The sequence below is a fragment of the Neopelma chrysocephalum genome, unplaced genomic scaffold (genome assembly GCF_003984885.1).
Source record: "Neopelma chrysocephalum unplaced genomic scaffold, ASM398488v2 Primary Assembly neopelma1_86, whole genome shotgun sequence".
NCBI classification, from domain to species: Eukaryota; Metazoa; Chordata; class Aves; order Passeriformes; family Pipridae; genus Neopelma; species Neopelma chrysocephalum.
Genome location: NW_020897748.1, coordinates 2,170,610 through 2,187,655, shown reverse-complemented (window position 1 = coordinate 2,187,655; position 17,046 = coordinate 2,170,610). Strand labels below are relative to the sequence as shown.

At 33.5% G+C, this 17,046-nt stretch overlaps 1 protein-coding gene across 50 annotated transcripts in view; it reads left to right on the top strand.

Annotated features, from left to right (window-relative positions):
* The window catches only part of RIMS2 (regulating synaptic membrane exocytosis 2), a 457,577-nt gene that overhangs the window by 327,769 nt on the left and 112,762 nt on the right, over positions 1-17,046 (top strand). The gene's annotated exons all lie outside the window — the stretch shown is intronic.

Genomic DNA, 17,046 nt, shown 5'->3' with positions numbered 1-17,046 from the left:
AAAACCAAGTCAGGAATAATTACTGTGAAGGACTTATTATTTGTTCAAAAATCTGGATGCTAGAGTAATTTCAAGATTTGGGAAGTGAAAAGAAGGTGTTTTTTTTTTTCAATTGTAGTTCTCACTTAAGCATCCAAAGTGTCCTTTAAGATCTTTGCCTTCCCATTTTTCATTATAGTACAATTTACTTTTTTCTTGCTTTTGTTATGGTTTTATCACTGTGGTGTTCAGTGGTGTGTGTACTGTGCATTCTTCATTCTGTGTGCTTTGTGATAACTCAAGCATAGTGCATGGAGTTGTGCTCACTTAGCTTACAAAACATTTGTGTGTGCTTATAGTTACACTGTTCGTCATAGTAGCTGTTCTAATTGTTAATCATCATTGTCTATTTTTAATGTTGTAAAGATGAGGAAAAACATCAAACCCCACCTGTTAATGGGCGAAAAGGCAAGTTGATTATGATATTGCTTGTGAATTGTGGGTACTTTAGAAATTTTACTTATTTTTTGCTGCATGCGTGTGTGTTGCTTCGTTCTGCTAGCTCAAATTACTAAGTTCATGTACATTCAATTTCAGTGTGTTGTTTTGCTTCTTTATAATTATTTTCAACTGTGATTTAAAAATATTTCTTGGAATCAAAACCTCCAGATTTTTATATTTTTGCACCTAACTGTATTGCTGAAGTTATAGTTTACACTATGTGTGATCATGTTGGCTATTTAAAACTAGGGGGATAGTTTCTGTATTTCTTCTCATTTTAGAATTTGCGGTCTGCCTTGCCCTAAGAGGCCAAGTAGTTTGCAGACATCTGCAAAATTGTTTGTGTTGTCTTCCACTTTTTACCAGGTCTATATTCTTTTACATCCTTTGTGTATATATTTTACAAGTTTGGCACGTTTTAGTCTGACTAGCAAAAACGGACCATTTTAATTATCATATGCTGGCAGAGAAAGACTTATGTTATTAGCAATCATTTCTATTGTCTAATTTGTATTATGTTTGATATCCTCTTCTTTTTGAAATGCTGTAGAAATAAGTGTAATTCAAAGCACTGAAATGTTAAGATGGAGATTTAGTTTTCTTATCTAAAAAATAGAACAAGAAAGTTGCAATGAACAGCTTACTTTGAAGTTTTATGTGAGTTCATGCTTCTAAATTGCTTTAATTGTTTTGAAGAAATATGTTACTGTTTTTCCATGTACTTCTAAAACCATATTACATTTAGACTTTGTCTCATCAATATCTTCTTCCAGTGAACAATGTATAATCTGGACAGTGACTTGGATTTATTAAAATGTGGGTATTCATTCTTACACTTCCATCTCTACCAGAAGCCCACATGGGGTACAGACCCAGCTACACTATTTTGGACTATTCCTAGCTCTATACTCCCTAGAACAATAAATTTAGCACAGAGAATACAGATATCAGGAGAGCAGGGATTGAGTTTTGCCTCTGCTATGTCATTCTGTGGGAAGGAAAACCACACCATTTTTAATATGTCCCTTATTATCAGGTGTAGACAAGACAGAATGAGGTGCCTTTGCAGAGAGGGTGCCATGTCACGAGACCATCACAGCAATGCATGGGGTCACCTCGCTTACTCCGGTGGCTATGCCACTCATTTGACTTTTGCCACTCATTTGACAAGGCTGACAAACCAATAAACTGTGATTTAGTCAGGCTAAAGCTGGTTTTGTTCTCGGCTTATCTTCTACTTCTTCAACAAAACCAATATTTCATATAATTAATTATAGAGCCTGAAAGATGTCCATTGCACAAAAAACCAAATTGTACTAACCTGTATTTAAGATAGTTTCTTTTCATATTTTTATTAGTTTCTCTAAGGTGTCCATTTCATGCTTTAGAAATTTCTTCTGCAGAGCTCTTTTCTCCAAGAGTATAATCAGTGCCTAATATTTGATTTCAAATATTTCTTACCAAAACCACTATTCCTTTCCAATTTTCCTCAGGTCTTTTGCATTTCTCTTGCATGTATTTTGTATGATATCTTTTGATTATTTGAGTTCGCGAGAAAAGGATCCAGGCAATTCTGTCCTTTACTGTCTTAATTTAGGGTGCATAAAAGATGATGTAGCTATCAAAGCAAAATTTTAAGCCTTTCAAGTTATCAGTTCCCTCACTCTCTAGAATATTTTATGGGATTACATTACAGCTTTGTCTATATTATGGGAATCAGAAATGCTTTCCAGTTCTCATCTCCCAGACAGAGAAGCGTCTGGAGCCTATTTGTGTCTTAAGTCTATAGCAAGACTAGACCTGAGTCACTGAGTCCTCCCCCTTTTATGCACTCTGGTTTCCACATACATGGGAGCCCCACCACTCTGTGAGCAGTCTGGGTGCATGGAGGAGTAGAATTGAAAGTGTGCTGTATTCCAAACTTGTTGAACAGTTTAAACACAATCTAAAGAATTTATGTGACTGAAACCAAACTAGGCAGAATAAAGGGGTCCCAGAAAAAGAAGTGATGACAGATCAAACTGCTTAACTGACTTGCAGAAGTAGTGTTTGAATACACTTCTTTGAAAAACAAGCATGTACCTGTCATGCCAGAGGGCACTCTCATCCTGGTGGCTGACCTGAGCATCTTCTTCCATCTAAGACCATTTGGATTCCTGGAAATGGGGCCTACACTTTGCCTGAACTACTAAATATGACTGCCGTGAGTCTATGTTGTGCTTTCTATTCCTCTGGCTGCCCGACTCTAGACTTCACTAAGAGACCACAACAGCTTCTAAATTTTGCATGAGAAATGATACTGAATGTGTTTTATGTGTGCTGTGAGAATACTTAACATATTCATATGTGTTATGAGCATCTAGAGAAATACTACATTTTAATTAAATCCTGGTTCAAGCAAAATAAGGTTTAAATAAGGTATAAATCTGTTCAGACTGTGGTAGTTGTAGACAGGCACATAACTGCAATCTGCAGGCTGGGAAAATACTGAAATTAAAAAAACCACAATACAACACCACGAAACAGTAGAAGTAAAGTACCCATAAGATGCTCCAGGTAGAAGAACCTACATTCTATTGAAATTCGTTATATCAGCAGCTATTTTACAAATTTAGCTCTAAAACTATCTGGGAAATATGACAGATGATCATGAGTCTAACTAATAACTTGTCAATAAGTACCTTCAAATTTGATGTATTTATAAAAATGTGAGGTTGCATCTTTCAAGACTACATCACAATATTGAGTAGCGTTTCTAAGACATGGAAGTGGGATGTCATTTTGTCTGCTTGTTAAACACAGTTTGTCTGGTTACTAATTTAACATTTTTATAAGTAATGCAGAAAAATAAAACAAGTGTTTCAGTGCAGAGAGTATTTGCATGTAAAGATGCGTGTAAAATTTGCATGTAAATGTGCATGTAAATTTCAGCAATAAGAAAACTTATATGTTATTAATTATTAGTAATTGATATTCAGAAGAACCTAGAACTTCCTGAAGAAACAAATCTATATTTTTCATCTTTGTGTAAGCCATTTATTATATTTTCTTTATTGGTTGGTATTAGTGCTTAAAACTGCTGGCTTAGTTTCAGAATAATTTTTTGAACTAAATATTTTCTTGACATTTTAGAATTATGCCATAAGCTTCAATCTTAACTGCACTGAAAAAGGGTAGAACATCTGTGATTGCTTGCAGAGCTTTTTTTTTTGTGTGTGTGTGTATATGAGAGAGATGCAAGATCATATAGTAAAACATTATCTTTCTGCATTGAAAATGCTTGAAGGCTTGCTGTAAGATTGCACTTTTTTCAGTAAATATAAAAATAATACGGAAAAAAGATCCCAAACCCTATACCATGCTAAACTTTACTTCTGCATTCTGCAGAGTGGATTTGTAGGCTGTTCACATTTCCTTGCGTGCACAGAGTACTCGCTGTCACCCAGGGAATGGTAATGCAAACTGAGGAGAGATTAGGGAAGAGAGGTGTAGAGCAGAAGCTTGTATTTTGCTCCACATTTATTGTGGCCATGACTTGTAATTTTCCTTGTTTAAATTCATTATTCATTAAATTCTGGAGATATTTTGGCTTTCCTTGTGTTTAGTTTTTGCAGCAGTATGAGGATAACCATACCAGCACTGACTAAAAATCCCTCTAGCCCAGCGTCTGGTCTTCAGCAGGCCAGGTGTGGATGCTGGGGGAAAGGGATATAAGTAGGACAAGTAGAGCTGCTCTTCTGGGATGTCCCAAATACTCCTGTTGATAAAAGGGGTCATCTGTATCGCATCCTTGTCTAACGTGTTTCAGGCATATAACCAGAAGAGGGAGCAAAACTGTCATATTTTAAAAACATGGCAAAAGATATGAAACAAACAAACAAACCCTCCCCATGCCTCAAATGGTCCTGGGAAAAAAGCCTTGATAGTGGCTTAAAAATAATATCTTTACTTTGTGTCATTTAAATATACTTTACTAAATATTACTGTACATATGTTTAATGTACCATTAACTGACAGTATTTTTTCTTCTATGTAACCTGGAGTATTAATGTTTTTCTGGTGTTTCTTCATGTTTTACAACTCTATTATATTTATAAAAGTCTGATTTTTAGCTAAAGGTAGGCTATGACTTTAATGAGTGCTAGTGCAACAAGTGTTTTGTGGGACCTGGCTTGAGTATATCTACAATTTTTATTAAAAATAAGCAATAGAAGGTTCAAATCAATTTATTCACCATATAGAGGAATCCACTAGTAAAACATTTTAAATATAAATTTAGAACAGAATTTACTAGATTTGCAGGTAGGGATTATGATGAGAAGAGACTGGTACGGGACTAGGCTTAAGTGATTTGTAGCTACAAATAATTAATATAGCCTTGAAGTCAATTTGAAGAAAACATTTCTGTACTAAAGAATAACCTACAGTGCAGTATCATTTCTATATACTAATAACAATATGAAATGTTGCAGTACCTTTTACTGCTTACCTGGTGACTTCCAAAGTGCTTTTAATATATTCCAGCTGCAGCCCCAGGAAATGAAGCTCAAGGTTTAGGTTTTTTTTATTTTTTATTTGCTTAGGGTTTTTTTGCAGAATGTGTAGTTCAGTAAGGATGATGAAATTGAAACAATAAACAATTAAGATATGTCAGAAATTTTATTGGAATGCTGTATTCATTAAAACAATAATACAAGTGATACTTAGATAGCTGTTTATGAGCAACAATTTATTTTTAAGACATGATAACGTTTCCTGGCATTCATTTGTTGATTTTGCATATTATTTTCATGTGAAGGGTGTGTTTGTGTGTGTATGTGTGCACATGAACACATGTGCAAGTTGCTGTCTGTGCCTTTATATTGTCCATGCTTTGCCAGCATTCAGGACAATCTTCTAAGAAGCATTTCAGTTTTTGAAGGAAAGACAGATCATCATGTCTCAGATAAATGCCTTGTTCTCTAATGTACAGGATTATTCTGTAAAATATTCTTCCATTGTATGGAGAAAAAAATGTGGATCAACTGCTAATGTGTCAAAAAAGGGAGCTAAAAGATTATGTCCTCAGATTGGCTGTGGAATGTTACTTGGAGGTCTTGCTCTGTATTAGTCAGAAAAAGACTATGTGTGTTGTTACTTTTTTTCAGATATTGGATTAATCTAGTTTCTGTTACATCGGGGTGGGGGAGTATCAGTACTGTTTTACTGAGGCACCTGAAGGTTTCCCTGATGTAGGAATGACATCAGCTTGGCATAAAGTCTTCATTGCTGACTTTGTGTCATTTGGAGTTGGCCTTGGTCCCATTAGCAGCATGCTGGTGGTGCAAGGTGGGACTGGATTCATTCCAGATATAATTTAGTACATCTGAGATGATTCACATACCATGGTTTGAAGCCTTTTGCTTTCACCTAGTAGAGGTTTGACACAGCTGAGAGTATTTCTCTCTGTGTGAACTCTAGGGATTGATGGCTCTTTTTAATTTTCTTAGAGACTTTGTTTTGTAAAATAAAACTTGTATGCAATGAGTTTAGCCTTAACTAATTATTATTCTTCTGTTCTTAATGCATGAGTTAAAGATCTTGAGTATCTGATTCAAAACAGTTTCTCAGCTTTTGACAGATTATCCCACAGTTTTAATGACTTCTTATTGGGCTGCTTTGTGTTTAAGAAGCACTAACCAAATCCACTTTTGATTTATTTTTACGGTAGTTGTCACCATACATTATTAATAACACAATTTCTTTCTGAGCATTTATTGCATAAAATTAAAAATAGAAAGAAGTTCTGAGGACTTTTCATTTGCAGTAAAAGATGACTAAATTAAGTTTCTCCTAATGAAAAAGTGAAGACTTTATGATAACCTAATTAAAAGTCTAAAATGAGATATGCACTGATAAAAATTGGTTCACAGAAATTTTAGGTGCTGAAAAGGAGATAAAAGCTGAGGGGATTTAATAAAAAAAAGAGAAATTCCAGTAAAAGAGAAAATATATATAAATGTTTCAAGTAAAGGGTAGATATGAAAAGGGCTATTACTGTTTGTAGTATAGAGAAAACAAGGGAGGAGGAAAGATTTGCTTAAGAAAATTTGTCATCATTAGCATCTGGTGTTTTGCTGCATCATCTTGTACTTCTGCATATTGCTGCATCATTCCAGTTCAAACCCTGAGCAAACTACAGTTTCTAGGTTCTGAACTGAATTGGGAGTTCTGAAAAGAGCTCTGACTGAGAGTCAGAGAGGGAAAATCTGCATAAAACTGGCATGGAAATCACTGGGTTTCCTGATATTCTTCAGTATTTAGATTATTTGTTATATATCCTGAAAAAATCCTGTGTTGTAGATTACTGTCTGCCTACTTTTTATGTTATTCTAAGTATCATCTCCACTATTTGACCTAAATTATAGTCTAATGGTAATTTTTTCCTAGAAATGACTACTCCTTAAATGCAAAGGTAATTTTACAGAAATCATTGAATTTTTTTAAGAAGACACTTCTGGACTCATTCAAGAAAAGGGAAGAATAAATTACATCAGTAGATGTCATTTATTGCTAACCATGTATTTTCAAAGAGATAAAAGGAAGAATCACTTTTTTTCTAGGAAGAATCATAATAAGATTTTATTTCCACAGTTTTGTAACAGAATATTCCCTTTGAAATTTCTCATTTAGTACTTACTGCACATGGTACTTCAAAGATGATAGTTTCTGTTTCAGTGTGCATATCTGTGGAGTCATGAAATCATTATAGTGACAATTTTATTGGTGCATTACTTAAAGCCTACATCTCCATCCCTTTCAAAAATCAAAGCAGCCTTTTATAGGACAGCAGTCTTTTCTAGGACACAGCCTGTCACGGGCCAGCAACAGCCACAGATAAGAAGGCTGCAGGATGCCTACAGATAACAATTTTACGTGCTTATATTTTGAATGCTAGATATCCATAAGTCTCCTATAAAAAGTAAAATAGTTAAAAAAGTCGTAGACTAATATATAAATTTATTTTTGAATGTGTAATATAAAAACTGTTTTCCATATCTATCATATTAGTCTCCATCACTGGCTGTTTATGTGACCATAAAAGTGATAACATCTGTGGGCAGTGTTTGTGAGGTACTTCACATTGTGGGATCATTAAAATAAGCAGATTCTTAACAGCCCAAAGCAAAAATGGAGTTTAGGGTATTGAATGTGTCCTGTTAATTGGTCTAGATTTGGTTTTGGCAAAAGATACCAAAAGATTTAAAACTGATAATATTATGTTAAACATCTAGTCGGTTAGAAGATAGAGAATTAAAGTGTAGAAAAAAATGTTTGGCAACCTCAGAAAGACTAACATCTTGCAAGTTGAGAGAATGTAGTCTTTCCGGAGCAGTGGACACGCATCTATCCATAGCTTTTTTCCTGAGTGGTTAGATCAGAAATGCCAGTTTCAGTTACAGGATCCGTAATTAGAAAGAGAGTTTTTATTGAGTAATTTAATCTGCCTAAATTAAAGACTGAATTTAAATCAAATTCCAGAAAGCAAATCCAACCTGGTTTTATCTTAAAAATTAATTGTTAAACATACTTTGTCAACTTTAAGTAAATATACATTATTGCTCTTTCAGGTTTTGGTTGGTTTTTTGTTTGTTTGTTTGTTTGGGGTTTTTGTTTGTTTGGTTGGTTTTTTGTTCATGTTTTGGTTGGTTGGTTGGTGTTTTTTTAATTATACCTTTGCAAAGATGTTTTTACCAAAATAGTTGTAACTTCCTTTATAATTTACAGAAACACAAAGATAATGCAAGTAGCTATAGAATGTAGAGTAATAACTTCTAAAAATGGACCAAAATATTTTGTAAACAAGCCTCTGTTTTTTATACCAACTGTTAAATATCAAAGAGAGCAGAATATTTGACAGGTTACATAGGTACTAATTTTCATATAAGATGTTCTGTTCCAGAATGTTTAAGATGTGTACTAATTCTATTCACCACAGACCTCTAAGAATTAATCTGAATTTTTGCCATGTTAATGATAACACATTTGTTTAGATCAAGTTATCCCAAATGATATTAGGTGTCTTATAATGTAAGTTACATAATATTTCTGATTTTTTTTTTTGGTTTGTGCTAGAAGTAACATGGGAGGACCAGCAGAAAAAGGTGAATGGTACAATAACTGATGACAAACCATTGCTGAAAAAGAAACACCATTCTGAGACAGGTTTGTCAGGGTTTGGAAAACCACATGAAAGCATGAGACTATAAAAACACATTTCATGCTTTTGTAATGCGTGTGTGCTTGATGTACCTATTTTTTCACTTTGGTGTGAAATTTTTCGTATGTAGAGACCATTTAGATTACGTAGTTCTGTTTTAGAATAGCCAAAATAGATCTGCTTTTGTAAAAAATTGTGTTAGACTGCACATGCATTAGAAAAGAAGTGTTCTGGCACAATATTAGACTAAGCCTGCTTTTTAGTTTTGAATTTTATTATGTCTTATATGTTTGTAAAAGCCTCAGGGATCCAAGTATGATTTATGCTGATTCTGATTTAGTTGACCAAACCAAGCTATCTACTGCATGTACAGTGGAAAAATCATCTTCTAAAGACTTGAATCTGAAACTTTATTGCACTATCAGACATGGCAGAAATAATGTTGTGATATAATTTTTTTATACAGACTGCATTTGATATCTCCATACAGCTGGAGTTCTCAAATCTAAAAGAGCTCTTCTTTCCTCCATTTTGAAACTGTCACAAACTTTCTTTTACCCCAAACATCAAGTTCAATTATTCAACTATCTTCGTTCCTACAAATGCATAGCAATAAAATTAAACCTAGTAACAGCAATGATGATGATAATAGTATTGTTCTGTCTTCTGCATCAGATAATGAAAGGTCCTAATCACATTAATTTATGCACTTGTGAAAGGCAAGCACACTCTAAGGAGTAGAGAAAGAAGAGAGAGGAGAGCAGGGAAAGGAAAAGGAAAAGGGAAAGGGATGTTTATATAGCAGGTTTCATCCTATATTTAAAGGTTGATCCACATTTATTTGAGTGAATGGGAGTTTTTGAGTTCCAAGAATACCTATATTCGGTTTTGGGGTGCAAATATCTCTCTATTGGGCATATTACTTGTCTCATTCTAATAACAACATTTTTACCAATCACAGAATTTAAAGTTTACAAGATTGGCCAACTGTGTCACCTCCTAAATTAATGCTGTAGTCTCAGTTTTAGGCTCACCTACATACTGATAATTTCCAAAATTTTTGTTGAAGCTCAACTACTGTACAGCTGAAAGTGCAACAGTCAGAACTGAAGAGCAGCAAAATCTGGCTTGACTCTAACATAGGAATTAGGAAACCTAACTAAAAGGCCAGATGTGCACTTGCATTTCCTGTTCCCTGACTTTTTGATGCATCAGAGGAAGTTACAGGGTAAACCAAGAACTGCTCATAAAAGTCAGGATCAGAATATGATGTATCTTCTTTTCCAGGTGTTTTAACTATTGCATGACAGATTCAAAGTACAATGCCTACAATATCTTCACTGTTGCCTTTCTAGGTAGAGTTCTGCAGAATAATGCCGCTGCCCAGACTTTTTCCTTACATAATAGCTAAGTAAGAACAATATCTCCATCTCCCAGCTGAGGTGGGCTTAAAACTGTGATCTAGGCAGATAATGTATTCATAGTTATTAGCAAAAGCTGTTTGGAGCCACCTTCTCCATTTTTTAGAAACAGGAGACATATTTTCTTAGGTGTCTGCTCTTGAGGCATTCTAGATTTTTGAACACAAGTGAAATCTTATAATCACATGACAAAAAAAAACCAGGCAGAAGAATAGAAATCAGGAATCAATTATGGACATTAAAAAGTTTTCACTTTAGAAGTGTTTTTTATATTAAAACGATATTTATCTGATGTTTATCTATTTTCCCCTCTGTAACAGTACCACTGATCTCCAGTGCTGCAGGGCATACACAGAATTGGTTTGGAAAGCCACAGTCACAATGCAAAATTCTGGAATGGATACAAAGTTGAGAAAAAATTGTGTCTTGCATTCTACAGTCCTAGGTCTTTCTTTGATGCTCTTTGACGAGAGCATAAATTCTGCTCTGATTTATGTTATTAGTAATGTCTTCCATGGTATGTTTGCATGGGTCAGTGATATATGAGGCAGAAGCATCTGAGGTGGTTCTGAACAATCTGCAATGGGCACCAAATAGCACATACCTCTATTCCTCAGATGCTTTTCCAAACTGACTTTCTGTCACAAAGCCCTATGTACTTAAGTGGTAGGAGTGGAGGAGTACCAGTGTAATGAATCAATGCAACTTTCAGGACAGGCATTATCTGCTGTTTGTGGCATGCTACTGTTCCCTACAGAATTTCCTATATCATTACAAACAGCAATTTTAAAGGAATAGTAGTCAGGACATCCAGAGGGAGGTGCCATAATGCTCTATTCACATCTGGATGTTGAGATATATTGTATCTATGACCACGATCTAACAGTGATGCAGATTGACAGAATCTACCTAAGGAAGCTTCAAATTCCTTGAACCTTTCCAATATGGGATTTAACCTCTGAATAGGACTGCATTTTCTTTCATCTGAGAATGCTTTAAATCTTCTGTTTGCACAGAAAACAGCAAAGTGATACTAATACAACTTAGTCCCTGGATGCAGCCGGCAGTTTGCTCATATTGCTGTTGCCGTGTTTTGATTGTCTTTCCACACAATGATTTTTCTGCTGTAGCCTGTTATGAAAGCTCATCCTGTCTTCAAGTACAATTTGTTAAGAAATTAACCTAACCAATCACATGGAAATAGCCACAGCAGTATTATAACTAAGAAAATCTATCAGAAAAAATAGATATTGATTACATAAGTACCATGAGTGAAGAACTGAGAACTGTGAGCAAATTGTAGACAAAAAGATAAATAGATAATTAAAATAATTTCAAAAACCAGAAAAACCCCCAGTAATACTCTATCAGGTGAAGTGTTAATATTCAAGAAATATACATGACTAGAAATGAGATCAGCAAACTTGTTGGCAGGTAATTTAAGGACATTAAATAAAGTAGCAAAATGGTTCTTAAAGTTTCAGAGTTTTTAATAGAAGATGATGATAAAATTCTTCTTCCTGAGTATCAGAAATCAACATGTTTTCTTAACAGTGCCTGTAATCTCCAAGTTCTGATGCAATTTGCAGAATTAGTGTTCTGTATATTTCAAAGATTCACTTATATTTGTGCAAAGATTTTGAAGGATTGGAAGGGTAAAACTGCAGAATCATAGGTAAGCAGAGCATAAAAATTCAAGCTGTATTTTGAACATATATGCCCTTCCTTTAGCCAATGCCAGCACTCTGTCAGAGAATACTGCATTCTCAAGACATCCCTGAATCAAAAAACCTATGGAATAGTCATTTGGTCATATCTAAGGTTATTAAGCATTTTTACTTTGAGCACCCGCCTCTGCCTCTGAGCTGGCATATGAAAGAAAGTGAATAAAGCTCTAGTCCTTTAATCACGTTTCCTTTGTCAGTGAAAAGAAAAAAAATACTAAAAGCACAGCATGCAAACATTTTTACATGGTTTTGCATTTTTATGTGTAAGGTGTGAAGAGAAGGTGAAAAAGAAGCAGGCTATGCATAGAGAATATGTCCTGTACTGATAGAGATAAGACTAGGCAGGATACTGTTTTTCTTAAAAAGCAATTCTTTTCATCTAGTGTCATCACTAGTCTCTCTTGAACACGTCAAGGTAATTTAAAGGGGAAAAAACACAGGGTTTAGTGTACCATGGCAGTGATACACAATTCTGTTTCCTGTCAATTGTTTCTGAAGTGTTCAATTGGTCTCACTACCCAAAGTTTTGGAAGCTGAATGCAGTCTATCAAACTGTGTCTCCATCCAGAGATGCAGAAACTGCCTTCATAAACAAAAGGTAATGCAGAAACTGCCTTCATAAGATAGCAATGAAAACACTATTGGTTTTCCCCTGTTTTTCCTACACAGAGACAGTAGGTTTGATGGTTGTTATCTGGAAACCATTCTGTAATGTTTGGGTTATCACTGGCTGTTGAAAAGATGCAGTGTCATCAAATATCCAACTTTGTCACAGACACTTTGGATTTCTAAGGAGCAGTTGAAGAACAGAACCATGGTAAAGTGCTGACATATTGTAATTAGATTGAACAAAAGGAGACAGAATAGTTGAAATGGTTTTATACATCTCAGAATGGAATGAGGTAAAAATGGACTGTCCTTGTACTTATTTGGAGGGAAAGATATATTTCTGTAGTATGGAAGTAAACTAAAGTTTCAAAGGAATCACAGCAATGGTAGCTTAAACACAAGAGAAAATACAAAGTTAATGTGTGCTTACAAATAGTAAGTCTTTAGATGAATAGACTTGGCTTTCAGTTTAAAGGGAATCATGCCTATTTTTATCTCTGAACATTTACATCTCTCCTGGGTGGAAGTATTGCTTGACTGTGCATAGAAAGAATCTTTAAAAAGTAACTGTAATGTGACTATAATTTTTAGGTTATCTATTACAAGGAAGTCAGTTTTAGTATTAAAACAGCAGTCAAAAATAATTCAGAATGAAGTGGTGTTTACTTTTAAAAAAGTTTGTAGTCAGAATTGAAAGAATGATAGTTTGAAAATTATGAAAAGGGATATATGGTTAGAAATGTGAAATAAGTGAGGATGGAAAAGGTAATGTAATTGTAGGACAGAGAGATATGTAATTTTCTTTTCAGGATTCATAATATTTCCAATCCAATGTGTAACTATAGTTCATTAATATTTTAAAATATTATTACTTTATTTTTTTCTCTCCTTATAAAATTAAAATGTAAACTTTATTCAGAGAAACAAAATCATAAAAGCTCTCTCTCTGAATTCTTCATTTAGCTTATCTCTTGAGACTTATGAAAAAATAATGCAGTCTACATGGTTTCATTTTATTTAGAGAGTTCATGCTACCGAGAATATTTACAATTTCTTCTTGTATGTTATTTTCTACCTTCTTCTCTACTATCCTTATCTTTGGGTAGGAATAACACATTTTCCATACTTACTATTTTTATTTATTCTATTTTTTATATAGCTTATATTACATATAACCTATATTATGTAATTGCATAATTAAATGTATTGCTTTAGTCTTCCTGTATTTTCTTTATTCTCTGACTATATTTTTGAGCAAAAATGTCAACATACATCCAGTATACAGTTGTGATTTTGTGTATACAGATGTATACTTTAAGATAAAGAACTACTTTAACTAGTAGGGAATTACCTCATTAAAAAAAATTTAGAAATGTGGGACAGGCTCTATATCTGTTGTGGCTTAATGTTATTAAAGAGTATTATATATTACATATACTGATTTGATTCACATCTCAATGTAGTAAAATAGTCTTTCACTATAAATCTTATTTTAATCAATATTTGTGCTCTTAGCTATACTGCTATCTATTCTATTTGTATCCTTAACATTGCAGAGTTTGAATGGTTGTCAGGGAACATCTTTCGTGAAAGTTAAACACATTATGTCGTTCTTCATGTCTAATCACATCCAGACTAATGGAGTATATTTATGAAACATGCAGACTCCATGGAGCATTTCTATCTTAGAGTCTCCTCCATGTTTTAAGATTACGCCTATTTGACTGTGCTATTGCACATCTCATTTTGTGAAGAGGCCAGAAATGAGGCTTTTCAAATCTGAGTCTATATCTGCAGTGAAAGATCTTTGCTTTTTAGGATAAGATAAAACTGAAATTAAGAAAACCCTTGAGGGAAAAAGAAGAGTAATTAACTTACATCTCTTTGTCTTATGCTGCTTTATGAATTTTAAATAGATATGTTTGCCATGTGAAGTTTTTTTGAACACAGTTCCTAAATGCATCTCTTCAATGAGTGACATTACTTACAATGAACAGTTCCGTTATCAAAGCATGATAAAAAGATGGTACTGGGGGTTTTTCAGACTTACAGTGCAATACCTCTTTTTTATTTACTTTATAAGTTTATTTATTGAGAGTTTCATTTGTGTCTAAATCTGCATATAATACCCTTGTACATACTAGTCTCATACATCAAGGTGAACAATTGATCCAAAAACTACTAGTTTCACAGCAAAGCAATGACTATTCAAATTAAGACTGCCTATTGATATGATGTAAATTTAATAGAATTTCTGTCATTGTTTTATTTCTGCATTAAACATATTTCTATCAACAAAGATCTATTTAGTAGATTAAAAGCTACAGAGACAGAATTTTCTACCTACTATTTGGGATTTATGGCATGGCTTCTTAATTGGGAGAAAATTGATTAAAATAAGTACTATTGTGTCTAAATTAATTATTCTATTAGTACTTCCTTCTTATCATTGTTAATTAAAAAAAGGTGGTGCATTACCACGTCAAAACTTCTACTAATTCATTAATATTTCTATCAATTAATGCAAAAAGGTTATAATCCATTTATCTCAAGAGATGTGTTATCAGCTTATCAGGTATCTACAGTGAGAAGACACCTATTATCTTATTTTTTTTGTCCTCTGGCTTCTATTAGAATTATTCTTCTAATATGTTTGATGAGTAAAAACCTAAAACTGAAAAGTGTTTGTTACTAAGAATGATTTTTTTACCACTTTGATGTGTAAATACTTTTTCCATAACAAATACTTTGCATGAAGGTTTTTAAAAATACAATTTTTAAAAAATGTAGGTATATGTGACTGATTTGTATGCAAATACTGGTCATTTGATTCTAAAATATTCAAAGGGATCTTCCCTGCTATTCAGTCGTGTCCCACTGACATTGCTAGAAAACCTGCATATTCCAAGTTTGGAAATAATGGGATTCCAAACTTGCTTTGAAAATTTATACAGAAGGATTTATGTTAATGCACTATATGTCTCAAAGCTGCTCATTCCTATGGATACTGAAAAAATATAAACAGTAGAAGGGGGTCATGATAGAGACTTCCTAATAACAGGTTTGCTATAGTAGGAGTGCCACTTCAGGGCTATAGATATGTAATATAAAACATTTTCAGAACATTTTAAGTACTTTTAGCCATGCTTTGGTGATGCTAATGATGATTTATTTTTTTATTTGACAGTTATAGCAATTATAGCGAGACAACATTAATATGAGCTGTAACACATCATGGAGAAGTATATCTTTGTATTTGCTTATTTGTATTTCATACAATGGATTCATTATAGTTGCCCAGATAGAAAGATACTTATATGCCATTATTTTTTTTAACTTGCAAAGACATAGCAACCTTAGTCAAAACTGACAGCTGCTATGCTTTCATATTACATATCTCATATATAGCACTTAAGTGTGTTCGTCCTGTAAGAAAACTTAATTGCCTAAAAATGCATTCTGATTATGAATGTTTCAATCTTCTTATTTTTGCAACAAAGTTTTGGTACAGTCTTGGCATTTAAAAGTAGATGAAAACATAAGCTACCAGCTATAGTATAAAATTGTTTAAGTATAGAACATAATAGTTATCAGATGAAATTTAGTGTTGTCTTTAATTTTGTTGATTTATATTGATTATTCTAATTTTGCATTTTGTCAATGTTATCTCGATGTTGACTCTAAAATGCAGACACAATTATAGCTATTTTTTTGTGGCGTATGAACTTACCTGATATCTGCAGTGTTAATGAATTATGAGCGGTGTTTGTGACTCATTAACAAACTGCATGCTGAAATTAGATCAAGTTTATAGATTTTTTTTCTTCTATTTCTGATGATTTTTGGAAGAAAGCATTTGTTCTCCTGGCAAGAGTAGATTCACAGTTCTTTGTAATTATTCTTACTTTTCAAAATGAATTGCTCCTATTCTTTTGCTACAAATAGATTTTCAGTACAGAGCATGACACTGTCCCTCACATGTTCTCCATGTCTGAAATGGCAGTGTGTTTTCGAATGTGAAGTAATAAAGTAAGTAATGAGATAGTTGCTTTGTCATTTAACTTGCATGCATTTGCAGTAACTTAGATGTCTGTGAGATGAGAGTAACATTTGGTTCTGAAAAAGTGTCCTGAATTGACCATGAGAGTTAATAGCTTCACAGTTTCTTTTCCCACATTCTGTATTTTGGGCTTGATAATTTTGCCTTTGGCAGAGTGTTACAATAATGCAGTTCTTTCCAGAGTGTGTTATGTGGATTCTGAAATTTCTGAGGTTGTACATACTTTTGGAAAACAAAAAAATCTGTCTTTTGCTTTGTATACTTTCAGCATAAATTATGATAATTTAATAATTGAAAAATCTAGTAATAGGTGTCCCAGTGGTGACATTAAACTGAGTGCTTAATACTTGTAAAAGAAAAATAATACTTGCATTAAAATAGATAATATTCAAAAAAGTTGAACAATCATGAACAAAAGTATTTATTCTAGTTAATATACCTTTTACTATCCAGCTTTTTCTTCAGCTTCATTGCAAGGATTGGCTTTGCTGTCAGTTATAACTTTTATTATTTCCTCAGCTCCTCTACTAACTCTGTCTTTACTGTTCT